Below are 27703 nucleotides of genomic sequence, written 5' to 3' on the forward strand. Positions count from 1 at the left end.
TTAATGTACCACACTCAAAAGAAAAAGGTGGGGGGACCCACCTTACTGTATTGAAAAAGAATATCCTCTGGATGAAACAAAATCTCTGTTAATTAATACCTGTCTTTCCTAAACACCCCCAATCCACACACCCCTCTTTTATTATCCGTTAAATTATCATGACATATTATGGAGTGAGGGGGGAAATACTACAACAGTCTTCTGCAGAGAATGCCACATTTGTTTCTACAAAAGATTTTTACCTCGGAGCAATGACCAAATTGAATGCAAAATAAATGTCCTCACAAACTGATTCTTTTAAGCACTTGACACTGGGAATTGGAATTTCCCAATGCTATTAACACTTAGCAGTTGGAGCTCCAGACCAGCCAAGAACAAGGGATTAAGGGGTATTTGTCTAAACTAATTTCACTCTGTGTACTAGGTCTATGGAGACTGGTGTTACTCTGCTGGAATTGTGCAACACTGCTAATTGGCTACAAATTTAACAGTGGCAGGGTTCCCACAGGAGCATGCTACGTATTCATTAACTGTACTTGCAGTACAAATCTATTTGTGGATTAAGCGTTTGTGGCATGAGGTTCCCTGGGCTGCTTCTGAACAGTTGGTTAGCGATATGCCATTGTATTAACTTTCTCCATTCTGTAAGTTATTACCAGCGCATAAATAATAACTGAACAGAGTCCCATGAGATCATTTCAGGGACCCAGTTATAATTTCATGCCCTCATTGGGATCCTCTGCATGCATCACGGAGATTGAAAGCAAATGATAAACGTGTTTACCGTCAAATTTTGATGTCCATTTCCAAGGTGTTGGGTTTTTTTTTAATCAGCTCCTATTTTGGTGCGTCTATAAAGTTCTTCCCTGCCATAGGAACATAGAAGGAAGCTGCCTTACATCATGCTGCACCTTGGGTCCAACAGTTCAGTATTATCAGCATTAACTAGCAACAGCTCTCTAGAATTTTCTAGCTCTATCAAGAAGTGGCAGGAATTGAACCTGGGACTTTTTACTTGAGAAGCTGAGCTATGGCCCTTTCTCTAAAGGTAAAGGGTAAAGGGACCCCTGACCATTAGGTCCAGTCGTGGCCGACTCTGGGGTTGCAGCGCTCATCTCGCTTTACTGGCCGAGGGAGCCGGCGTGACATGTGGCCAGCATGACTAAGCCGCTTCTGGCAAACCAGAGCAGCGCATGGAAACGCCGTTTACCTTCCCGCTGGAGCAGTACCTATTTATCCACTTGCACTTTGACGTGACGTGCTTTCGAACTGCTAGGTTGGCAGGAGCAGGGACCGAGCAACGGGAGCTCACCCTGTCACGGGGATTCGAACCGCCGACCTTCCGATCGGCAAGTCCTAGGCTCTGTGGTTTAACCCACAGTGCCACCCACGTCCCTTAGCTTGTAAAAGCAAGAGATTTGTTTTATTACTATGCTTGCTGAGATGAAGACCATATCAGAGGAGATGCAGCAGCTTATTAGACATGCAGTCAGGCATATCACACAAGCAGAGCGATTGCATCTATTGGGCAGGTGGAGCATTTGTCCCAGGGAATAATGCTGAAGGGCTAACCACTAGTGGACTACTGAGTCTCCCTGTTTCTCGTCTCCCCTAGAGCTTGCTGGCCCAGCCCTGGCACAGACTGCAAATGGGAATGCAGCAGGGTGGAAAATAAGGTTCTCTGCAATATTTGGATCTTGTGAATGCTAAGAGTTGGAAGCCAAAGCTCACCAGGAGGTAGGGTGAAACGTGGCAGACGTTTTAAGTGTGTGTGTTGATATAGATACATTTTACAATCTAAATTAAGTCAGTGGATGGGGAGGAAGAGGCAACAATAATGTTAGCTCCGTCTAAGAAAATATAATTACCTATATGTGTAGGTTTTGTTTCAGTATGGGATTAGAATTCCTTGCCAGCACTTCCTTACTCTCTCTAAAATAGGGGACGATGGAAAGTTCATTTCCTGTAACCTTGTAGATTATAATGCAAGCCTGCACCTGACAGGTGCTGCGTTTGCACGTGACAATAAGCTTATTTTTTCCCCTATGCAAAACACTATAGGCAAGCTAATTAAACAAGTAGCAACAACAAGCCCTTTGCTGAAGTTTCATGCACCCAACTCTTACACATTTTCATTCACAGGTGTATACAGTATTGCACAGTCCAGTTCAGATTTATGCTCCACCCTGTTCTGTGTGCTGTTAAGAGGTTACATTAAAAATTGCCATTTCACATACTGAAATAAGAACTAGCAACTATTCCTCGGAGGGCACACAGTTAGTTCATTTATGTGTTGTTGTTTTTTAAGCAAATAAACAATTCATACCAGTCACTGTCCCATGACATATGTTTCACCAGTGAACCACATGTGAAATGCCACATTGGATTCCACAATAAAAGAAAGGCAGAATTCATTCATTCTCTCTCTCTCTCTCTCTCTCTCTCTCTCTCTCTCTCTCTCTCTCTCTCTGTGTGTGTCTGTGTGTGTGTGTGTGTGTGTGTTTGGCATCTACACCTCCAGAAGTGAAGTCAAACAGTTGTATTAGCAGTACTAAAGTGATCTCCCCAGGGCACAAGCCTGGGCAGTGTGTCTGGAGGTAATGGGCTGCCCAAACTCCATCCCCTCAGCCTCACTGATTTTGTCCAAAGAAAAGCAGAGCAATACATTTGGCACCAGCTTGGCTGCAGGAGTTGCTGGAAGGTGGTGCCATCCAAATATCTTAGGGACCCCACTTCAGATTTGCATAGGTTTTATTCCTTAGCCTTTACTTCTCCTGAGGAGTTTCACAAGGCAGTGGAGGTTTAGGATCCGAGCTTTCCTTCTCCTAGATGGACTACCTTCCAAAGCTGACAAGCCCCATCTGCATCTCACTTCCCTCTACAGCACGTAAAGAAACCACCTTCTTGACCGTTGGACCCGCTATCGGTCTTGTCCACTCAATCCACCAGAGCCTGTCTTTGCAGAAAGGGAAAGTCCCTAACTCACCAAAGGTTTGAGACCCATTGGCTACCCTCACCTGGTTTAGCTAGCCAGTCGAAGTTGTTCCCAGGGAGTGGCCACTGTCACATGCTGACAGCTTCTAGGAGCCACAGATGAGAGCTGAGTGCAGGCTGGGGACCAAAGGTGGACAAACTATAATAATAATACTAATAATAATAATACTAATAATAATAATAATAATTTATTATTTATACCCCGCCCATCTGGCTGGGTTTCCCCAGCCACTCTACCTTAGAAGAAGCACAACGTGTCCCCACCAGAGATACTACTCCTCCCCTAACACCATAGATCTCAAATGCCATCCAAAACGAGCTATATGATGAAGTCTTTTTTGCTTTGTTTTTCAGTGTATGTATTCTTATGTGATTCTTTCTTTCTGTGCCTTACTCTTGAAATTTTTAGTGTTCACCATTATTAATGTCATTATGTATCAGTAATTAGCATGTTATTAATTGGTGTGCCTGCAATTTTGTACTAAATAATGAGGAAGGAACTGATTTTTTAAAAAAATATAATGATGGGAAACTGATAGAAAATATAGCTTTCCTCCAGCATTTGGTGGGAGCTTAAAGAAGGGAGGGAACACAGGCAAACCCTGCCCCGACATCCCTCATGCCTGCTGGTTCCACTTCAAGCCTCCCTTTATTGAGAGGGAAGGTCCAAAGTGGGATTCTAAACATGTTGAGGTGAATGCATTGAGACTCATCCCTGTGATCAATAACTCTGATAAGGCTGGATCTCTAATCATGTGGAAGATACTAAGCAACTTCAGCTGAACAAGGGATGGAAGAGAAATTCAATTTTGCTTGCTTTTTAATGAGAAACTATCTAATTTGTACATCTCAAACCAAAGCACAACTAGGAATTCAAACAAAACTGCTGCCATTTTACAGTTCAGCTCACATTATTTTAGGGGGAAATGTGCATAAAAATGAATGCATATAATTCTGAAAACATTTAAAGGGTGTTATATTAGAGGAAAATGTTTGCAAAAATGTGTATGTTAGGAGAAATTCACACTAAAATGCTGACATATAAAGTGGTACCTCAGGTTACAAACACCTTGGGTTACAGATACTTCAGGATACAGACTCCGTTAACCTGGAAGTAGTACCTCAGGTTAAGAACTTTGCTTCAGGATGAGAACAGAAATCAGGCAGTGGCGGCAGCGGGAGGCCCCATTAGCTAAAGTGGTACCTTAGGTTAAGAACGGTTTCAGGTTAAGAACGGACCTCCGGAACAAATTAAGTTCGTAACCAGAGGTACCACTGTATTCACAATGATTTCTTTTTTTAAAAAAACACAGATTGTTGTGGGTATGTGGAGAATGAATATACGACTGGCAAAATGACAAACTAGAGAGGAACCAAAATAGGCATTGATCTCTAGCAACATGCTAAGGCTCTCTTTTCAGACATGGTACAGTGGAGGTTGGCCCATTATGGCAAAGGAGGCACTTCCCCACCAACCTCAGCCTTGATTCTTCAAAGTCCTCCTACCTTCTTACTTACAACCATTCTGGGAGTAGCACCTTTCTCCTCTTTAGTCTTGGTGTCACCTTTGTCAGACTCAATAGGGAGGAGGATGGAGACAGAATTATTTGGTTCCACCTGCTATTGGGCTCCCTGCTTTTCATCCCACGAATCATAATGGACACCAGCCACCATTGATTGCCTCTCAACATGGGAAACTCTGAAGTGGAACAGGTGCATAGAGGGAGCTGGGGGTAGGGTTTGAGTGCACACCTTTGCCTCCTCCCAATCTGCAGCCCACCTGCATTCAGGTGAGCATCATAAGGCTTCTAACCATTAGTAAACTACGTTGTTTGCTCCAAGCCGAGAATGTCAGTGGTCTCCAACCATAACTCTGACATGCACAAAATTCTGTGGCACCCTAGTAAATAATATCCAACAACATTCCAATCTTGATCACTACCCCTATTAATAAGAAAATATTTATTTGAAAGAAACCCTTCCAATATCGTGACCTACCAAGTATACTTTTGGCCTCGAGCATGCACTGCTGAGTGGTGTCTTCAAAGCAAGACTATGGCGCGTAGGTCCAGATCCCAGCACAGCACAATAGCAGGAACCCCCCACTCCATGTTTAAAAGGATTAAAACATTTTCAAGTGAACTATACATGTTAACATCTAAAGAGGCGTGCCCCCCCCATAAGCCCCGAGTCTAAAATTACTTAAGTGCACTACATCCCATCAATACCTAACAGATTTTCACACTGTCTTAGCAGTCGAATCGTGTCCATAAATAAGGCAAGCTCAGAGTATTGGGAATAGGTGACTGTGAGGACCTAGGGCCAGGCGAGTTTCCTAATTTTTTGCCCCTCCAGCTTTAATTTAAAACAAAACAACACTATAGCATTTTTACCTTAGAGCTACAAGGGAAATGATGCTGACAGACCCAATTGCCTAGTAAGAAAGAAACTTTCCCCCACCTTCCTTTGTTTTGACCAGTGACGCTATGCTACTGAGATGACTGACAAGCTCCTGAGCACCAAGCACTTACTTTTTAATTGTGTTTTAATGATATTCTATTAAACGTGATTAAACGTTAAGTTTATTAATATTCAGTCATTTGAATACTGTTCATATAAACATTTAGGGAACTTGTATTTACATTTTTGGTGTTCTGCATTGGCATATGATGACCCTCTTGTGTACACCAGGGTCCCAGCAGTGCTGCTTATATCATTGCATAAGCCTCTCCCTTTCTTTTACCAGATCAACTGCAGGTACCGTCTTCTTCCCCAACCTGTTTGTGTCAGGGAAGAGGGAGCTTGTGGGAGAGCTATGGTGATTCATCTCCTAAGCTGTCTAGACAATCTTACTGCAAAGTCTAATACTTCCTAGATGAAAGCTCATGTTTTAAATCATCGAGTAAGTAATGAATATTGCACAGCATGTCTGGGTCTAGGTTCTGACATTCTTTTTTACAATGCATACCTCTAGCTTGTTCTCTTTTCTTTCATCATTTCTCATCTCCTCCTTAGCAGCGCAAAGGTTTCTGCAGCTAATAACAATGGGGAAGCATATTTGCAGCACATGGAGAACAAAATCTTATCTGTGACGGGAACAAAAAGTTGCACCATTATGTCATGCATGCTGGAAGGAATGCAGGGGAAGTCTGGCTACCTCAGGAATTCCCTTGGCATCCTTGCCTGTCCCAGTGGGCTCAACGGGTTAAGATAACAAGAAACAGAGAGCTGTGTGGATTTGCAGCAAGATCCAGTGAGGTAAGTGGCTTCTGACCTTTCCACCTGTCCCTGCACATTCCAGACAAACCTCATCTTCTGTGGCCCAGTTGGGAGGAGAGGCTGAAAGATCTCAACAAGGTCTCTCTTTAGCCAGCTGTCCTAATATTCTTTTGACAGTTGGAGGGGGGAAATAGTTGTCATACAGACATAGCACATCTTTTTCAAAACCACATCACTGGCTTCATTTCTGAAGTCACCCTTTGACTTTGATGCTGGTTTACTATTGTATTTTTAAACCTGTTCTACCTTATGACCTTGCATTTTCCATGCTTCCTTTCTTGGCATCATCCCCTGTTATTCTCTAGCTGTTACTCATTCAGAGTTCTTCCAGACAGGGGGGGAGGGCTTAACATTGTAAATGGGTTGTTCAGATACCGCAAATTGGCAACAGGTTTATTTAACTTATCAGATTGATCTAGAAAATCTGGATCAAATGGAAGGGAATATGAGCTGGCATTTTGATGCCAACTGTGTTGTGTGGCTATGGCAAAAACTTGCATGAATAAGAGGAGCACCGATCCCACATTAAACAACCACTTGGAAACACCCATAAGCATTTCCTATGGAAAAAAAAGTGCCTACTCATTGTATATCTATATATCTATATGCACAAGTAGAGCAGACTCCCCTCAACATCAGTTTCCCCAATTAGAAGTGATAAGGTCATGGAGATTCAACAGCAAGACTCTAAATCCCATCATCCCAAGTAAGCATGGTTAGTGATCAGAGAGTTATATTCCAACAACATCTGGAAGGTAACCCTTCCACCATTCATGTCCTATCCTTCAGAAGCCTAATTATAGCTAAGGCCTTAGTCCAGCTACCTTTGTTACAAAATAATTCACCTAGAGCAGGAATGGGGAACAGGATCCAGCCAAGAGGTCAGATCAGGAACTCCCATACCCCTAGCAGGTCACTTTGACAGTTGGGTGGGCTACCCACATGTCAATCATTTGACATCACCATGGCCTCCGATGACCCATTTTTGCTTTGCAGTGTAACTTGAACAGAAGCTGCACTGCAACACAATTTTTTTCCTCTGCAACATGGCTTGAGTTCAATACTGCCTCACAGGCCAAATCAGAACCTTTGCTAGGCATAATTAAAAACAAAGGCAAAAATCTTGTTGACAAGAATATGCTACTGTTAGAGACTGGTGCTGTTAGGGCAGGACTTTGTTGCAAAAATATAGCAGCAGAATGACTGGCATAGCCCCCTATTGCTTACCACATTTATAAGTAACTGAAGAGATAGACATAGCCATCCAAAGAGGAGTGTCTTCATAATAAGTCTAGACAATAAAATTACCTAACTGCCTACCTACAATCGCCAAGGATTTCCAGTCTGCAATTCTGAAGGATCATATGAGCACCTGGCTGTAGTATCAGCATGGATACACAAAGCTCAGCACCAACACTATGGTATATTGCTAACCTTCTTACTCCATTCCTCCCTAATGGTACAAAGCTAACAGAACTTTAGCATCATGAAATCCTTTCTTTTTGTGTGTTCAGAAATACATTTAATATTCCATGCCTCGTTACAAAACTACGCATATAGCAAATAAGCTTCCAATAAGTGAAGTGAAAAAGGAAATACCCAAACACTTCTACTTTCATATGTCCCAAGAGCTAAGAATGGCAATTACATTATCTGGCAGGATGCTCAAATGTTTATTACTCCATTAAGGCGTTATACCACTATCTGGTCTAATCCCAATAGAAACAGCTTTTATAGTGGTAGTTATTTTGCAGAAAATTCACATAAGCGGCTGACTTTCAGCCAAGGAAGGAAACTACTAAGTAGTGAACAACCTACATTTTTAGTCAGAAAGGAGAACCTTTATTCAAACCTTTTTATTTGTGCATTACTGATGCCTACCCACAAAGCTGTCTTTCAATGGGCTTAATTAATTTCTGGAACAACAGGCAACAACAGCTTACAGTATCTAATTGAAGCTTTGCACCACTTGATATGGAAAGTGAAGTCCAGAGGGACAGCTACCCCACACCCCAATTTTGAATCATGGGCCTGGAAATTGTGCAAGTGTGGAGAGCTCCTCCCTAAATAAGCGGGGAAGAGAAAGACAATCAAAGACAATGATAGCACCTATGTTTGGGTTTCCCAAATGAATGTTTGGCTAAAATTGAAACTAGCAGATGGGCAGAGGAAGGCAAGATTCTGTAGAGCAGTGGTGGGAAAGCAGCCATCCCAGGTTCACATGAGGCCCTCAGCCTAACCATGTGGTAGGAGGGCAGAGGGAGAGAAGGGTAGGAGGAAAAATATGCTATTATTCTCTAAGGTTAACAATTCCTGCAGTGAACTAGGGGTGGCCAGCATGGTGCTCTCTAGATGCTTGTTGGGCTCCAATTCCCATCAGTCATAGCCAGCATGGCCAGTCACAAACCATCAAATGGGATAAAAATCATCAGGGATGATGAGAGTTGTAGTGCAAGAATATCTGGAGAACATTGTGCAGTCTACCCATGCTGTAAACAAATACATCCACTAAAGCAAACTCCAGTTGGCTAAAGCAAGCCAGTTGTGTAACACATTAAAGGAAAAGGTGAAAATAATAATAATAATAATAATAATAATAATAATAATAATAATAATAAATCAACACTCTAATCAGATGTTGATATGAAGCCAATCAGATGCTTCTTGATTTCAAATATGGCAAGCTGTTAGAGCTTGATTATGAAATACACAAACCCTCCTTCCCAAGAGCTTTGCCTTGTCAGTTTTGTATCAAGTTAGACTGTTATGGCTATATCAAATGCACCAAGGGATTTCATGGTTGCGGTAATGAAATGAACTTCTGGCAATGATTGGTTGAGTTGCCTTCATGTCACAAAAGGGTGCGGGAGAGGAACAAGAATTTTAGGATACCAGTGGTTGAGCTACTCTAGGTAGAAAGTCATGGGCTGAGGGGCAAATTATAATGGGAATAGGGGCCCAGAAAAATGAGATACAGAGATCTGAGAAGACAACAGGCCAAGGAAAACAAGGGATCTTGAAAGAGGCTGGCAGACAGAGTGGTCCAAAGGCACAAGAGTCTCAGAAGAGAAGGAAAACTTAAAATGGGCAAAGAGGAGAAGCTGCAGAGATGACATGTGCTACCATTCACACATTCACTGAAAACACTGAAAACACTTTAGCTAGAGGCCTCTGAAAGAAATGTGCCAAAGCTCTGACCAGCTGGTAAGGGACAAGGAGGGAGGAATAGTGAGGTAACATTATTAGGGGGTATAATTCATTCACAATTAAGAATTCCACTACCAAAGATAGTTAAAAGTTTCAAAACCATCTTACAATGCTCACCTCAAATAATATCTCTTCCTTCTCTGAATATGTGATGCACACCTGTACATTTACTGGCATCATAGCATGGCAGGAGTCCGATATTCCTAGGCAAGCTTGCATCTCCTCTTAATTATATGTAGACGGGTAATTCATTAAGTGGATAGAAGAGACCGTGCTTTTCCCAGCTTCACTAATGAGAACCTGTTGGACCTAGGGCAAATCACCTGACCTTTGCGGCTGTGTTTAGCCTTTAGAAAAGATATATTAAGAAATAGTGCTTCCACAAGTGTGGTTTAATTAGACATTGTTAGCAAAGTACTTTGATCCGCCTATTCAAAAAGATCCACCTTGGTTGTAGCTCTGATGTCTCATTCTACGCATTAGCTCCCAAGACTTGGAGTTTCATTAAACGTGTCATATTTGTGTCATAACCACATTAAGGTTGCCAAGTTTTTTTATTGACCTCTGCTTCTGTGCCACTTGCTCTCCAGCTTGTGCCCAGCTTGCTCTCCAGACATGATCAGAATTCAAAGTCCTATGAATGTCCACTTTCTGTTTATTTTTAAGAAATACGTTTCTAGCTGTTACATGAAAGAGACAGGGTTTTATAGCTGTGTTCCTTTCCTATTCTCCATAATAAGCAAGCCGACAATACATTATATGAAATAATAAATGTTAAGAATACATTAAGCAAAATAAAGGGGAAAATTGTCATTTTGTTTAAAATGCATAATATATGGAGGGTGCAAAATTCATCTTTCGTTAAAGAAGAATTTGAATTGCACAGGTGCAGAATTTTATTTTATTTTTCACAATTTGTCATTATTGGTAAAGTGCAGCAGCACCCAAGTGCAGTTTAAAGAGTCTCTGCTAAGAATCTTCACTTTCAAGTTCTGGTTCTCAAAGATCCCAGACATGTGTGGACAGGAGCATCTTCCAGGATCTTCCAACATGCTGTTTCCTTAAACTGGAGACCTACCTGTTTTCTTGTCTGCTCTAGTAACCATTGTCAAGTCCTGTGTGTCAGACTACCTTAAAAACAGTTTGATTTCTCCCTGTAAGCTGACAAAATATGTCACATTCTCCCATACACACACACACACACACACACTGCTTTGCTTCCAGGTGAAATTAATGGTGCTAGTTCGAGCCTTTAAATCAGGGTTGGAGAATCTGTGGTCCTCCAAATATTGTGTTACTAAAACTCCCATAATTCCCGATTGTTGGTCATGCTAGCAGGAACTGATGGAAGTTAGTCCAATATGATCAGGTTTTCCAGCCCTGTGTTTAAGCCTTAAACAGCCTAGATTTGGGGTGCCTTAGAGAGCACCTCTTCCCCCATATCCATCCTGTACATTGGGACCATGTAGAGATGTTAACATCATCTTTGACTAGCTTTTTCTAGGGTGGCCTCTTCCCAATGGATATATCCACAAGGCTACTTCTATTTTATCCTGCAGGCAGATGGAGAGAAACCTATATTTTTCCATGCTTCCAAAGTTTGCATTTTGCCATATTAGACTGGCACTTGGGTGGAATCTACATATAAAAACCAATCTAAAAATACTTTTTTAAAAAAGTGCTTTAAAAAATACATTGAATTTTCCATAAGGCTCATGATCTCCATCCAATGTCACATTTTATATTGCACTTAAAACACACTTAAAACATTTTATTTGCAACTGTATAGCTGAGTCCTTGGTCTGTTCATTAATTTTAACTGCACTTTTATAATGTCTTTTTATGTTTTTCATCATTTCTTGTAAGCCATCTTGGTGATTTAAATATGATGACTAATGATAGATAAATAAAAACCTAAAAGCTTGCATTTTGTGAGTTTTAAGTCAGGCCTCCTCTGACATGACATATGGTAACCTGAAGTTCACCAAAAGAGTAGTGGCATCAAGCAAGGCAGGGTAGCTGGGAGGGGACATTTGGGCAAGCGGGGTGGGGAGGAAAGCAACCAGATTGCCTCTGAATCGTTTAAAGCCACAACATCCCCTGGATCCATACACAAGTGTGTTCTCTTTTTTTGCTTTTCAGAATATGGCAACTCTAAATTCTCCCTTTCCCCCAATAGCCCCTGAACCCTCTTCTGTGCTCTTTGGTGTTAATTTTCATGGGGCTGCTGAAAGCTGCACTGGCAAAAATTGCTGCCAACTCCCTCTTCAATTAATATGAGCATTCCACCAAGAAAGTTCACAAAAATAAAAAATAATATTTAAGGTTTATATTATGCACTACATTTTAGCAGTCATCCCAAAATTACTCTGAAACTAATACCTTTTTCTTTTCAAAAAAATTTAAGGCAATTTCAAGTATTCATTTAACAAATGTTCACCATGCAAATTTGTGGAAATAAGTAATTTTCAAGTAGTCGTGCATATATTAATTATATCTGTATTGTGAGGCAAAGGAGTAATGTAACTGAAGACTTTATTCCCATCATATTATTTCTCTCACACACTCACACTTTCATTTCCCTTAAACTCTGAAACTTGTATCCACACTAAAATCTTGATATTTTAAATAACCAGAACTTGATTCAAAATTGAGATGCTTCTAGATAAAAAGAATTCAGTGTTTTGTGTCGAGTTGTAATACGTACTGCCAAACATCAAGGGAGTTTTAAGTGCTACTGCAAATCTGTAGTCCCCAAAGGACATTATCATCAATGTTCCCATCTATTCTGCCTAAATTGATCACTTGACAGCAACCTGTCCTAGACAGATATTTTCCAGGGGCTCATCTCCTGAAATCCCCTTACATTTTGCTCTCTGTCTCACATTGATCAAGGCAGATAGAAATAATATTTAAACGTTTCCTATTTTAAGTTCAGGCTTTCTTGGAAACACACAGTAGAAATGGCAAGTTAATGCGAGGCTAAGCATTCCAAAACTCTTCGTGCTCTACACAACCAAGATTCAAGGTTAATTTCTTTGTGTGGTGATGCAGCTGCTAGATGGTTGCATTGAGATGTGGAAAAATCAAGTTCACATCCCTGGTCAACTACGATGCTCAGCAGTTGATCCTAGAATCACTAGAGCCCAATTCAGGTATTACTGCAAATGGGGGTTATGCGGAATGCTAACTCACTGCCATCCCTTGGTTATGTCACCATCACCTGGCCCTAGTAAGAGGAGAATGTCCACAGTGTGGGATGCTGTTCTTGTGGACTGCTGCTCTCTGCAATGATGACAGGGCCAGGTGACTTGGAGGCAACAGAGGAGGCAGACCAGCAAACCCACCCCCACTTTGTGTCATCTCGTGGACCCTTTAACACCTGTATAGGATCATTCCACCAGTAAATTCATTGATATACTGGTAAAATCATACAGCAAATATGAAGCAAATTGTTATTAGCCCAAGAGAAATAATTGGTAGGCCAAATTTACAAGTAATGGATTTCAAGAAGAGGTTTCCGTAAAGCCCATTAAATCCCCTCTAACTCTTGAAAACACTCTGTCTTGAATTGCTTTGGAGGAGAGGGTAAATGGTTTTAATAATATTTGCCTGACTCTCTCAGACAGCAGTAAACAGCTCTATACTGGCGTGCCCACTTTGTTTTTAGGTGGAATCTGAGACTTTCAAAGAGAGATATGCAAGATCCAGTTTTTATTTTGATCTACCTAGGCTCCTTTTCTTCCTGTCTCTTCAAATGCTCTTGCTGGGGAACACATGGAATGGTTGCATTCTGTCAATCTCCAGCATCTCCTGGTAGGGCTCAAAGAGACTCCAGCCTGAAGCCCTGGAGAGCCATTACCTATCAGTGTGTGGACATTACTGAGCTAGATGGACCCATGGCCTGATAAAGCAGGATCCTGTGTGTGTTTAACAGCTGTCACTACATATTTCCTTGCCACCAGCAAATTTGGTAGCTATACTGAGGGAACAAATAATGGATTGGGGGTTAGGCCACCACCACTCCTGGGCTAAAGTGACCGGTCATTGTAATTGCATTATAAGCTTTCCGCTGCATGGATATAGAAATGGCAAATAGTTATCTGGGGATGTCCTGCTGGATTGCTGCTTTTTTCCCCTTATCACAACTGTTGTAATACATAGGCAAAAGAGAAATAATATCCACCTCTTTGTTACTCAGAGCATATATAGATTTCTGGAAAAGCAAATCATCACTATGTATTTTTATTGTTATTTATACATAACGGACCGAAACAAAAGCTGCTAGCTCCTCAAATAGCAAGTGTCAAGGTACTGCATATCCACCCAGTTGGTAAAATAAGTCAGTTAATTTGGCAGGTAAGTATTAAGTAATCATGCTGTCAGAATAAGGCAAGTGGCTAAGAGAGAAAGACAAAGAAGAATGAAAAAATTATAAAGGGAGAAGGAAACAGGAGAGAACTGAAGAGTGTGGAGCAGCGATGAAGGCTTTTGTTCTCTGCCTCATTGATCTGCTGCTTATCTAATTACTTTGGCACTCATAAGGCCTTCTCTAGCACAGTGTCAGAGAGCCTGACAGCCTTCTTTACGAAAGGACCACTATGCATCTTCCCAAAATAAACAGCATCACATTATCAAGCTCACCTAGACCTTATTTTCCTTCACATACAAAAAAACGATTTGCCTTCCTCAGCCTTCATATACACACACCGCTCAGCACTGTTTATCTGATGATATTTGTCAATACCTGGTTTAGAAGGGCCCTTTGCTTCACCACATGCTTTCCCTCTCTTTCCCCAGACCCATTTTCCTTCTCCATTTTGTCCCCCCTTGCTTCACCATAGCATTTCTCCTCCCCATTTCATGGCACCATGCTTTCCCTTCTTTTCCATACCTCTGTCAAACCGCTAACCCACAGAATCTCACGCAAGTACCACGCTGAGTGCACAGCTGCCTTCTGGTGGGCATGTGCCAAGCTCTGCAAAAGAGCAGCTTCAGTCTCCAGCTAGTAAGCCATGGTGCAAAGCTGAAAGGTCATTCAACAAAATGGAAAGAGGCAACATGGGGAGTGGAGGCAAGGAAGCAGGGCAGAGTGCTGTCCCACCACCCCAGCACCTCCTCTCCATCCAAATACACATTTCAGTCAGTAAAACACACTCAAAGTAGGTGCAAAGCAGGAGAAAGGGTAGCCTGAATCCTGACAGAGAGGCCTGGAGGGCTACAGGTGGTTCTTGAGCTCAATAGTCCCTGATCTAACTCAGCACCCTTAACAAAATACAATTCCCAGGATTTCCGGGGGTGCCATTTTCTGGTTCCCCTCAAGCTGCAAAATGTCTTGGGCTGGCCCTGCTGGCAGACCAGGTTTGGACAATGGCAGTGGCGTAGCGTGGGGGTGCAGGGGGGGCCGGCCACACCGGGCGCAACATCTGGGGTTAGGGCAAATCCACGGGTTAGGGGGCGCAAATCCACGGGTTAGGGGGCTGACAACCCACGCTACGCCACTGGACAATGGGCTAGAGGTTCTGCACTCCATTGTAGAAAGAATAGCATTTTGCCTTGAACATATGGGAAGCAATTCACATATGAGTGGTGTTGGGGTGAGCAGTAAGGTATCCCAATAGGCTGATGGTATCAAATTGTTCAAGGTGGTCTAGATTAACATTGCACATAGTCAGGGGATATCTAGAGGATAAAATCTGTTTTGTCCAGATTATTACCAGATCAGATTTGAGCAGGTCCTTTTGTTTATTTCAACCAGATCCTGTTCTATGTTAATGTAACATTATTTTATTTTAAGGTACAAACAGACTGTAAAAATAATGTCCCATAGTCAGCTCCAGTATCTAACTTATTGGAGCCTGTATCCTTTACCCAAGTTATGCTTCCAATAACCTGTCAGAGGCAAAGACACTCATTACCACTTTAGACCTGTTCTGATAAAAGATTTTCTTCTTTCAGGCTATAAGAAGTGAAAAGGCTGGCACTTTTATTTCATGATGCTTCATTGACAGAAACCCCTTATCTGAAGCAGCTTAGTATCCCATCCACTAAAGCTTATTGCTTCTTTTTTAACTTGCCTCTTTCAGTCCAAGAGAGGTATTTATAACCACTGCATTCAGTCTTGAAATAAGTATACATTGCAAGGCTACTGTATGTTACCAGTCAAGCGGAGGGAGACAAAGACAAATAAAGAGCAATGAAAGATATGATATACAGATCTTGACAATAGCAAAGAGACGGTGGCTTGATGATTCTAAGAATGGAGTATTCCAGCCCTGGCAGGAGTTTTGTTCCGATTCATCGGCAGTCCATTAAAATATTATCCTGTTATTTATTTTTCCTTTCTCTTTCTTTTTCCCTTGTCTGATATTTACGGCTTTTTTATCCTTTTAGCTTTTACTCAAAATTGTACACTGATGAGCTTGTTACATGTGGAGGGGGTTGCAAATCACATGGTGCTTGATTATTGTTGTTCAATACTAAATGTAAATGGAAACGATAAACCCGAACAGGAATTTTGTTTTCCTTCCTTTTATTTATGATTCATGAATATTATTCGAAATACCTGAGAGAAAGAAAATCCTGTTTAATGCCGACATCGTGAAGCTAAAAGAAATGCCACCACCTGTGAAGACCCGTTTTAGCCTGGTGCTCATGCTAAAATGCCTTAGAGATTCTAGGGAGCGCATTACATGCAACAAAATGATTATTGTTTCACTCAGAAATCATCTAGATAAATAGAAGAGAGATTAATGTAGAAAAGGGGATGTCAACGCTGTAACTAAGAAACTGTTTTCTTCAAGACTTATATCCTTAGCCCAGAAACAAACCCAATCCTTCTTTAATCCATGTGCAGCTAATGTAGTGTCCTTTTGACCTTTTTTTAGTGCCCTCCAGCCCAGCCAACTGGGCACCATGTTGGCTGTGCTTTAAGGCTTTATGACATATTCTTCCAGACATCCATTTCAGCAGCTGTCTGGCAACATCCAGGTGCTAGTACAATGTCCAGCATTGCTAGTACTTAGGATGGTATGCAACAAAGTAGTTGCACATGTGCGGAGACTTGCCCATCTCTCCATTCCCCCCGCACTCACCTTAAATCTGTTTTGGGGGTCCCCATCCCTCTAAAGCCGATTGGGGGGGTTGTATGCATGGGTGGAGAGAGGAGGGGAGTCCTGCTGCTGTGCAAGTGGAGGTCATTCTGCTCATGCCATTATTTAGTTGAATACTGCCCATAACCTTTAGCATAGATGGCCAGCTTTATTCTCTAGCTATATAATGCCTCCTATCCTTCATGAGAAATTCTCTATAATCCAGTTAATTCATATATAACTCCCTTTTAAAATAGGTTTTACCTTTTAAGATATGTTTACTGGGGCAGAGTTTGCTTTTTAACATGGGGAATGGTCCACCCTTTGCCCTTGGAAGAAGCTGCTGCAGGTGAAGGACAGTGAGCAACATCATGGGACGGGTGCTTCTAGGACCACGAAGCTCACTTGTTCTTTTTGCAATTGGGTGATGCATGCTATTGAAATAAACTTGTTAAGTTCAAGTATTGGAATGTGGGGTTTTGGGGGGGTTATATTACATCTGCTATTGTTTGGCTATGTTATTGCTCTGTTATGGTATTACAAAATTGTTTTTGTACTGTTTATTTGAAATGCATCCTTGTTTCTTTGTTCTTTGTTCAGAAAAAGGGTGAGAAGCTTTCTAAGCCCCACGGGGTGCTGCAGAAAGAATGTAGTAGATCAAGGGAGCCGTGGACTCAGAAAGATTGGAAAACCTCGGCCCTAAGGAATTGCTAGCAGCCATAACATTCAGCATGGCTTCAGAGTCCCACCTGACTTCAACCCTTTTGGCATCCACCAAGCCACTCCCCAAAGTCAAGGATGTTTTTGGTGATCTTCATGGCTATTTGGATCTCAGCCACAGTCTAGACTACAAGCTGAATAATACTTAAATATAAATGTGGTTGTTAATCTAGTCCAGTATCATTTTTGCATCAAACACCTTGACCTTGACATCTCAGACATTTGTTTCAAAATGTTCTGCAGGTTAAAAAGGTAGCTCTCGAGCCTGATTAACCAGATAGTCTCATTCTTCAGAATGCTACTTGGGTTCTGAGGGGACAATGCCAAGAATCTTTTGGAGGGTCCTTGTTCTCAATTCTTAGCCATCATTCAAAGTAGAAACAGTAGTTTAATGATTTAATGGGATGAGCAAATCTAGGCCATAATGCATCAAGCACATGAAGCCACTTCTATTAAGCAAATTTTGTGAATTAATCTTAATTCAGATCTACAGACACAAGCAGCAGCATGACACAATACAATTTTAACCAATATTTTATCAATTTGCCATCCAATTAAATTGGAGTTTTATTGCACAACAGGAGAAGAGCATGGAGTGGCTTAGCAACATTAACAGACATCATCTAAGTATCTGAATAATGGCTGGGACACATTATACATGAGGTAACCAAACCTTAAATTGGGGATTATGTTTCACAAATACTAATGTCATATGCATATGTACTCAGAAGTCAGTCTGAATGCCAGGTAAATGGGTACAGGATAGCAACCCTAAATTGTTAGTAACTCAAGATACTTCTGGTTCCTGATATTTGGAAACTTTCACTTGATTATCATTTTATAACAACAAATAACAGCTGTAAATCCAGAACTCGCCCTTCCGGGACAACCACCCACACACCCACACACACACTACAAGGAACTCATGTCACTTACTCTCAGCAGCTAGAAATATCATAACTAGACACTGGAAGCACCTATCAGGAGTGAACATAGACCACAGGTACCAAAACATATGGGAAATGGCCCTACTAGAAAAGTTAACCAACAAATTCAAACTAGCACAGGAACAAGCTACGGAGGATGCCTTCAACCCAGAATGGTTCCCCTTTATTACATATGCAGTACAACAGGACAATGACCTATCCTCTCCAATAGCATACAAATCAATATGGCTAACCTGACCCAACAACCTAGCCCACCTCCCTCACACAAATAAGCCACATCACAATCAGCTAAATACCCCCAACCAAACTCAGGAACCCCTAACCTCTTGCAAAATCAATAAAAATAAATAAATACAGAAACAAAGCATCTACTCATGTGATGCTGACACAAACCCCCCCCCACACACACACACTAATAACAGGGAGTAGAATAAAAGAACAATATCCCCATCTCTCTCCGCCTCTCCTTTCCCCCAACTGTAAGATGTCTATGACAAAAATGTCTCTCACCAAATGTAAATGAACCATGAAAAAGACTATGAATTGCAAGTGGAGACAAGAGATGCGTCATTCCCTGTTTATCTGTTTGCTTTGTAATACAAAAAAAACCCCCAATAAAAACTAATTAAAACAAAGAACAATGTGCGCTGAGAGAAGCAAAAATGATAGATTCATTCATTCATTCCTAGCAACTACAGACCATCTATTAATACATTATTTAATAACCATGTTCCTGTTAGAGCCCATAACCCTCTTGGTGATCTGTCAATTTAGTAAGTCTGCCTGTTCTGTGGAGCTCCAGTTCTTCCAACATAAATTAATGCCTACAGATATGTAATGGGTGTTCTAATATGCATTGTTATTTAGATGATAAGGCTTCATGCTATTTCCATTTAAACATCTTCTCCAATGATCGTATGAAAATTTATGCTTGTGATAAATGTGTCCTCAGTGACAGGCTGGGTAGGTATCCAACATAAGATTCCTCCTACCCAGACTTGAAGACCCAGTGCTCCCCTGCAAACAAATACTTAGATAAATCATGGTGTTCTTTAAAGCTGAAATACTTTGTAGCACTGCTGAGCAATTATTACATTCCAGGATAGCGGAAAGGGAAGGGGCTTGATAAGACATAAGATCAAAGGTTGACAATCTAATTGGGAGGGAAATAGAAACACTTGTCCTGAAACACAAACTACGGAGCTGCTCTCCTCTGTTGCAAAATGGAATCTTAAAAGAAAATTAAGCAGAAAGAGATCAACCCATTATGGTGACAGTTATCGCCCTATTTTCACCCTATTACAAAACTTGTTCCACATTCTAAAGCTACTCCATAATGTTATATATCAAAATGAATAATATATACGCTCTTTGCCTACTTTCATTTGTCTATTATGAAGACAGTGTATGAGGCATCATCACACATGTTTATGGATTGCCTTTTTCGTTTCATAGGGGGAGGGAAAGATAGGGCAAAGTATTCGCCTTCCCCCATTGTAGATGACGTACCCACCAGAAACTGTCCTCTATAGACTCCATAGCTGCAATATGCTGTTGGTGAAAGAAAAAAATGTAATCTTGGAGGAGGGAGCTAAAAGTATGACCTTGCTTCTCATTCTACATACTATGCCCTGTATTAAGGTATGTGCACACATTACATTCAACAAGTGTGCAACCTGTGTACATTTGTAACAAATTGTTGAGCTGTACACTTGCATAACTATTCACATGCAACAATCAACAAGGGTACAGTTCTCCCCTTTCTTCTCCTATACATTTCTGCCTGCTGACACAGTCTTTCTAATTCTCCCTTCCTCACAATAATCTTCACTTCTCTCATAACAACCACATTGTTACTTGAAATTATGTCACTGAAATTTCATTCTAGGGATTTGGTACACGCTATAACTTTAGAGCAAATTCAAAACACATCCTCTCCTCCTGCCCAAAGAATTCTGTAGTTTGTTAAAGGTTGCTAGCAATCATAGGAGCCAACACCTAGGGGCTGATGTCCCTTAACCCCAATAAAATATTTGAGGGCACTGCCCCATCGAATTTGATGGGTATTGCCATTCAAATGGGGGGTGCAGAGCAGGGCTTACCTGCCTCCCCCCATATTTCATTCAAGTTGGCACACCTTGTACCTCTGAGGGGGAAATTACAATGCCCCCAATTCTTTGCTTCAAATGTGCTTTAATGAAAGGTATCATATGTATACAGTCTTAGAATGACATCATAGCAATTCAGTCAATCACTGGAGCAGATCACAACTGATATGCAACAAGTTTTGGGGCTGTTTAGAACTGTTTGTTCATAATTACAATATTAAATATTTTGATTATTTTGTCTGAAAAAAACATATCTCTAGGGGATGACCTATATCATTATTTTGGTGTTGTCTAGGTTTACAATAAACAGCATTGTCAAACATGACAGACCTGCATAACTAAGCATCAAGCCTGAAGAGGCCCATATTAAAGCTATACTAAAGCCACAAATAATAAAGTATTACTCTTTAAAAGGTTATACCATTAATAAATATTGAAAAAGAGTTTCCCAGCTGCCAAACTGTTCCACCTTAGATATTTCTGCATAGTAAGTAAGGTAATCAACACATGGGTTTCAGGGATCATCTCACAAACCAAAAGTCTTCCCTGAAGTTATTTATCATGTTTATACAGTGGTACCTCGGGTTACATACGCTTCATGTTACATACGCTTCAGGTTACAGACTCCACTAACCCAGAAATAGTACCTCAGGTTAAGAACTTTGCTTCAGGATGAGAACAGAAATCGCGCCGCAGCAGCAGGAGGCCCCATTAGCTAAAGTGGTGCTTCAGGTTAAGAACAGTTTCAGGTTAAGAACGGACCTCCGGAACGAATTAAGTACTTAACCCGAGGTACCACTGTAGTTCCTTATGGTTTACACATGGAAACACATGTATAGTATTGGCTTCAAATATCCAAAAAGTGACCATCCGAACCATTCTGATAGACAAAGATGCAAGTGAATGGGAGTATTATTAAGATAAAAGTTTTATACAGATGGGGGAGAGTGGTTAACACAGAATGGTCCTAGATCATAGGGCAACACGCAATCTGTTATACACAAAAGAGTGGAATAATGCACAAGGGGAGTTTTGACTATTTAGTTTTAATCAGGTTTCCTAAAATGAAGCCTTGCCAATAGGAAATGAAAGGATCTTAAATGAGACGCAGCAATAAATTCAGATAGCAATGTTTCCTGCTTTGCATTCCAAAACATCTCTGTTCTCATTAGAAGTACTAAAAGGCTACCCACACAAGGATTGTGGGAGGCTATTCTGATATCTGTATTACCTTCTTTCATGTTTTTCCATATTATCTCAATGTTCTTCTCAATGCTACCAAGGAGGTACAGTATTTATTTATTTTTTGCATCTGCTTATCTGTGGGTTGTTCTTCAAATCACTTCCTTCTCTTTACACTTTCAAGCAGCTGGGTTTATCCATCACAAAGTTCTGATTTTGCTTATTGAAGCCGATGGAGAAAAGCAACATTTAAAGTGTATTTCTGTTCAAAGAAATCTACTTTTAATACTGCAGCTGCCTAAATTCATTTGAGATGCCTTCCCAGCAGTACAATCACCACCACAAACAAGGTCATGAAGAAAATGCAGGCATTTGGGAGACAAAATCATCTAACCCTCCACCTCCATTGTGAAACCAAAAATTATACAAGTTAATATGCAAGTCTCTTATGGAAATGATGCAATAATCATGTGTCTCTACATTCATTATGAGATAATTAGTTTTAATTGCATATTAAATTCTGATTGAATTAAAAGAGTTCAGGAGTTTGGAATTTTATTTTATTTTATTTTATTTTATTTTATTTTATTTTATTTTATTTTATTTTATTTTATTTTATTTTATTTTATTTTTAGCCTTCACTTGTAATACTTCTGCTGTCCATGCTGTTTTGTAATGCAAATGAGCAACTGTTCTTAAGCAATTACAATGACTTTCAGGTGCCTCTTCATAAACTCTGCTCTTCTGTACAAATGTCACAATGACCTGCTTGACACAATTCTCTTAAATAGACCATTTCTAACTCATCAAATCTATCTACAGTTTCCATGGCTATTGTACCCAGGTAAGTGTTTATAAGGAAGGTTTCACCAGTATGGTGCCCTCCAGACATTGCTGGACTTTTGTTGGCATCCATCTGTCTCGAGAAACAATGAAAGTGTGCGCCATCAGGAGCAAAGTCAAACCATTGGAGAGTTACAGTGCCTTCTGCGGGCATACAGAGCAATATGGAAGAGACATGTTTTATTGCAGGCATAGGCAAACTCGGCCCTCCAGATGTTTTGGGACTACAACTCCCGTCATCCCTGACCACTGGTCCTGTTAGCTAGGGATGATGAGAGTTGTAGGCCAAAAACATCTGGAGGGCCAAGTTTGCCTATGCCTGATTCATTGCAACTGGGGCAGATGAAGGCATCTGGTTTTGCTGCTATAGTTGCCCCATGGGGTTCCTTCCACAACTGCAATATGCTTGATATTTGGTCACGCTGGCAGGGTTTGAAGGGAGTTGGGAGTTCAACAATATCTGGAGGGTACCACATTGGCTACCCCCAGTATAAGATTATTTCTGGAATACCTTTCCTACAGAAAGCCATCTGACATTCATACTTTATATTCCACTAGCTTCACTGAACCCTTACCTTACATGCTTCTGACTACATTCCTCTAATCCATATACATTAATATTTTTGTAGGCTGTTGGGGAAAATTACTCTTTTTTCAACTGTTGGTTTTGGTTATGAGATAAAAATGGTACTACTACAAAAGGTGCTATGGGAACAATCATTATCAGCATAATGTTTCCGGACACCCACAGCTACATTGTCATACCTTTCCAGCTCTCATTGGTTATCGTGGACTGTGTTTAGTGCACATGTGGGCAATCCAGGGATGAAATAGGGTAGGGGGCTAAATGGGCTCAGCCTACCTAATTCTTGTTGTCTTGTTGTCTTTGAGTCTCTCTCGCTCTCTGAGGATCACGTGGCAGTTTCCCAGTCATTTTGCAAATAACAGGAGTTGCTGGTTCTGGGAACAAGAAAGGAGAACAAAGGCCAAAAGCACTTTGGCAACTTGTGTCAGGTTAACAGAAAATAAATATATAGTTATATAAATATATATATATGTTGTGCACACGCAACAGCTGTCTCAAATGTACACACCTCAGTTCAACTGTGAAGTTAATGTACCTTACATTTTCAGTTCGAATGGAAACTGTTTTGAGGGGAAGCACATCTAACAGTAGTGTTTTTTAAGAAGCTACAGGATTGGATTGTGGCTATTGTTGTGTGCACATGGCTTCAGAAGCAGTGGCAGTGATGCACTGGATACAGAGTAAATGATAATATTTACACAGCCAAAGGGACATACAAAGACATTGAAACCCACTCTTAGTCACATTAACCTATGGGCAGGGCCCATGTCTTGCTTCAGTTTGCTCACCTCTGTACTTCTGAAGCAGAATATCACAGCAACTGTATCACATTCCAGGTTGGATGTAATGTTAAACCATAGTTTTGTATAAGAACAAGTCGAGTCACCCCACAAGCTTGTATAGTTCATCCTAAACCTGGTCTGCCCTTAAGGAGGAGTTTGAAAGCTTTCACTTCCATCTTAGATTAATCACTGCTTGCAGTGTTATCCAAACTTGCACAATAAGTGATTAATATTCCTCTCCCCCCCACACACACCTCTCTCTCCCTCCCACCACCACCACCCTGCAAAAAAACCCCACATTTTAAAAGGGCATAGGATGTCAATCAAATCAACCAAAGGCCTGGTTAAAAAGAAACATTTTTGCTTGGTGCAATGGTGGTGGAAACAAGTCAACTTCAAACCATAGGTTATGAAGCTGGCTTCTGTTCACTAAGCAGAGTTCAAATTAACCACAGTTTAGGATTCAGATGGCACACTAAACCACAGTTAGTCAAATACAAGTACAGTATGAACTTCCTATCTTTTCACAGGTGTGCAGGAGAAAGGAGAGGGTGCGAGTTTTGGAGGACATATAAACAAGTAATTAGTGTTGCATGTAAATGCAGCCATTAAGACAAAATTAGTAGGAGTAATCATCCTAAGGTCTCGGGAAGGGTTACAACAATTCAAAATACGATTTAAAAATGTACAGTCAAAATACAATACAACATAAGTAGAAAAAGTGATATGCTCCATGCCTTCCCTCATTGATGTCTGCAGACTTCTCTTTTGGTTGTTTTTTTTGGTTTGAGGCTTTTTTTGTTTTGGTTTTTTCACTGAGATTTCAAGACAATGGGAATCATTAAGATATTGATTACCTATCTTTGATGTTCCGACAATATGGCAGCTATTGCATGCCCTTCATGCTAGGTTAAGTGGCTAACATGTCAGTTAATTCACCACCTCTGCAATACGTAGAAACATGCAGGGTATGGTAGGTAAAATAAATTTATTATATATATTGAGCCCCTCCCTCAGCCTGGCACAACTCCAATTACACTTTCGCATTCTGATTTTGATACTTCTAACAGCCCTTGCTAAAGGTGATTTGTTGTTACCGGGTGTGCTATGTTTTAAAAGTTAACAAGCATCTGTTCTTAGATGAATGGTTTCAACAAGATAGGCATTGAACTATTACATTCTGCAATGCACCTTGCAAATAGGGTGAATGATCATTTATTGCTTAGTTTTATCTGGCGATCGGTATCTCATAGCCTTACTCTGTTCAATAAAGTGTGGAACAAAAGGGTATTCTGGCATGAAAACTGTTTATGTTTCATGGTGGATTATAGATCAATTTCAGCTGAAGGTCCTTGGAGCTGTGATTGTCCCCTCTCACTGACAGTATACAGTCTTGAAGCAAAGTCCTCAGACCTCCAGCTAAGTGCATCAGACTCTCATCTGTCTGTGCAAGCTGGTGAAGAACAAGGTGCCTAGACAATGGCAAGGGGCTTTTGATGCCATACACAAAAAAATATTAAAATACATAATATAACTTGTCTTAATATACTTTTCTGAGTCTAAAAATATGCCAGACCAAAAGAAACATATTTACATAAAAAGCAGACAAGGTCAAATAACAAAGAAAGCCCTTAATTAGTTGTAATCAACTTTAATTTGCATACCGTATATAATTCCTAAATGATTGTTAATAATAACTTTATATAATGGACTTCCAATTTTCATGAAAATGGCACATTTTGATAAGCAGACACAAAACCCTAGTACTAATAAGGTTTAATTTGCATACATTAGACTGATTATCCAAACAAAAGGATTACAGTATTACTTCCCCATACCTTTATGTCCTTATTATGCACATTTATTAACTTCACAAAAGCTAGCTGTTACTGACAAACAATAGCCATGGGTGAAAGAGAAATCTTCAACATGAATAAAAACATTTTAATGCAAAAGAGCAAAGTTTATATGGTATAAATGCTTCACTTAACTCTTTCTTAGCAAAAGGCACACATTAGGTAAACTCTATTCATTAGGTAGATTCCGCATTTTCTCATGCATAACATTCCCAGCTGGCATAATATTAAAAATCTAACATTCACTATACCAGTCTGGGCCACAGACTAGGGCACAATTATGCAGAAGGAAATGTCCCTATAGGATACCTATGCACAAAACTCTACAATGAATTACAGCATTTTAAAGGAATGCATCTAAAATTATCTATAAAAATGATTGGCTTATAGAAGTACACAGAACATGTTTGCAACAGGAAGACTGAACTCTGAACTCATCCTCTCATACACACACAATAGTGATAAAATGTTTCAAAAGGATGCTTTTCAGAAGTATTCCTAATAGCATAGTTAAATAACTGGCACTTTTGTGTTGGGAATGTAAAAAGTAATAGGAACATTCTACCATATACAGTTGTACCTTAGTTTTCAAACTCCTTGGTATTCGTACATTTTGGCTCCCGAACGCCAAAAACCCAGAAGTGTTCCAGTTTCTGAATATTTTTCTGAAGCCAAATGTCCGACGGGGCTTCTGCTTGAGTGCAGAAAGCTCCTGCAGCCAACTGGAAGCCGTGCCTTGGTTTCTGAATGTTTCAGAAGTTGAACGGACTTCCAGAACAGATTACGTTTGAGAACCCAGGTATGACTATAAATTGGTCCCATGCAATCATCAAGAAAAGTGGACTTCAGCAAAACAATCAACCAAAGAAGTGGAATATACACTAAGATTCTTTTTTATTCCTAATAATAGACATAATGTACAACAAGTTGGCATAAAGGAAGAGCTATAAAAGAAGAAGAAGAAGAAGAGGAGTTTGGATTTGATATCCCACCTTCCTCCCCCACAACAAACACTCTGTGAGGTGAGTGGGGCTGAGAGACTTCAGAGAAGTGTGACTAGCCCAAGGTCACCCAGCAGCTGCATGTGGAGGAGCGGAGACGTGAACCCGGTTCACCTGATTACGAGTCTACCACTCTTAACCACTACACCACACTGGCCTAAGCCTGAGAGAAGGGAAATAAGCCTTTAAAATAGTGTTCTACGCTAGATTGCTTGGTCATGTGATCAAGCTGAACAGGCTTAGTTTAAGGTTTATTGAAAAATGATAACCATTTGTCATTTACTGGAACAAGAAAGCTTATTCTCAGCATCTTATAGAGCTCTAAAAAGACCAATGTTGTTATAGTGAACTCTTTGTTTTATTTAGTTATTTGATACATTTGTCAAAGCAAAGCAGCCAGCCATCTTTAACACTAAAAAAGCAAAAGTTACCCCAGAAAATAAAAATAGAACCATGGTGTTCTCTCAGCCTGATAGCCCCTTCATGAGCATGCCCTGGGCATCTTCACTTTCACAACTCTATACAAATGTTTTTAATTTTTTATCTCAGTGAGGGGGAAAATCTTATTTTAAAAGAGTAGTGTTAGCAATAGGAGCACTTATACAGTATCAGTTCCTCACCGCATCGCAGACACCCAGCAATTAACACTGATGGCAGAAGGGAGGGAGAGGGAAATGTCGTGAACAGATCTCATATCTGAACACAAATGAAATTCACAAGGACTTGGAAAAAAGCCAATGAACTTGAAACTTAAACAGAAGGCTACTTCAGTATCCCCTCCAACTTATGTTTTGTGACACAGAGCTCTCCTGGCGTGCCGTGGTGTTAATAATGCGGGGGAAAGGGTGGGGGAAATTAGAAAATGAAGTGTTTTTCACTGATGGCTCTCCTGACAAAGGAAGTTGCACACAAACAGAATGATAGCTCTGTGCCTACAAAGTCAGTTATGAATATGTTAATTCTCAAAGGCCGGGTCTCTGTACACTCCACACCTCACAGATCTCTCTCTTTCTCTCTTAAATTTTGCAGTGCATTTAACTGAACTGGTAACAGCCACAGTCAACATTGATTATGATCTACAGGTAAGCAGGTACCTACGAGCCACAT

The 27703-nt window shown here is 40.5% G+C and overlaps 1 long non-coding RNA gene across 2 annotated transcripts in view; it reads right to left on the reverse strand.

Moving 5' to 3' along the window:
• Nucleotides 1-27703, reverse strand: part of LOC309340257 — a 557080-nt gene that overhangs the window by 501370 nt on the left and 28007 nt on the right. For both annotated transcript variants that reach the window (XR_014155893.1, XR_014155894.1), the window contains exon 2: nt 23234-23331. This is a non-coding gene — a long non-coding RNA (uncharacterized lncRNA). The remainder of the gene's footprint in view (nt 1-23233; nt 23332-27703) is intronic.

This window comes from Podarcis erhardii (assembly GCF_964252035.2).
Source record: "Podarcis erhardii genome assembly, chromosome: 4".
NCBI classification, from domain to species: domain Eukaryota; kingdom Metazoa; phylum Chordata; class Lepidosauria; order Squamata; family Lacertidae; genus Podarcis; species Podarcis erhardii.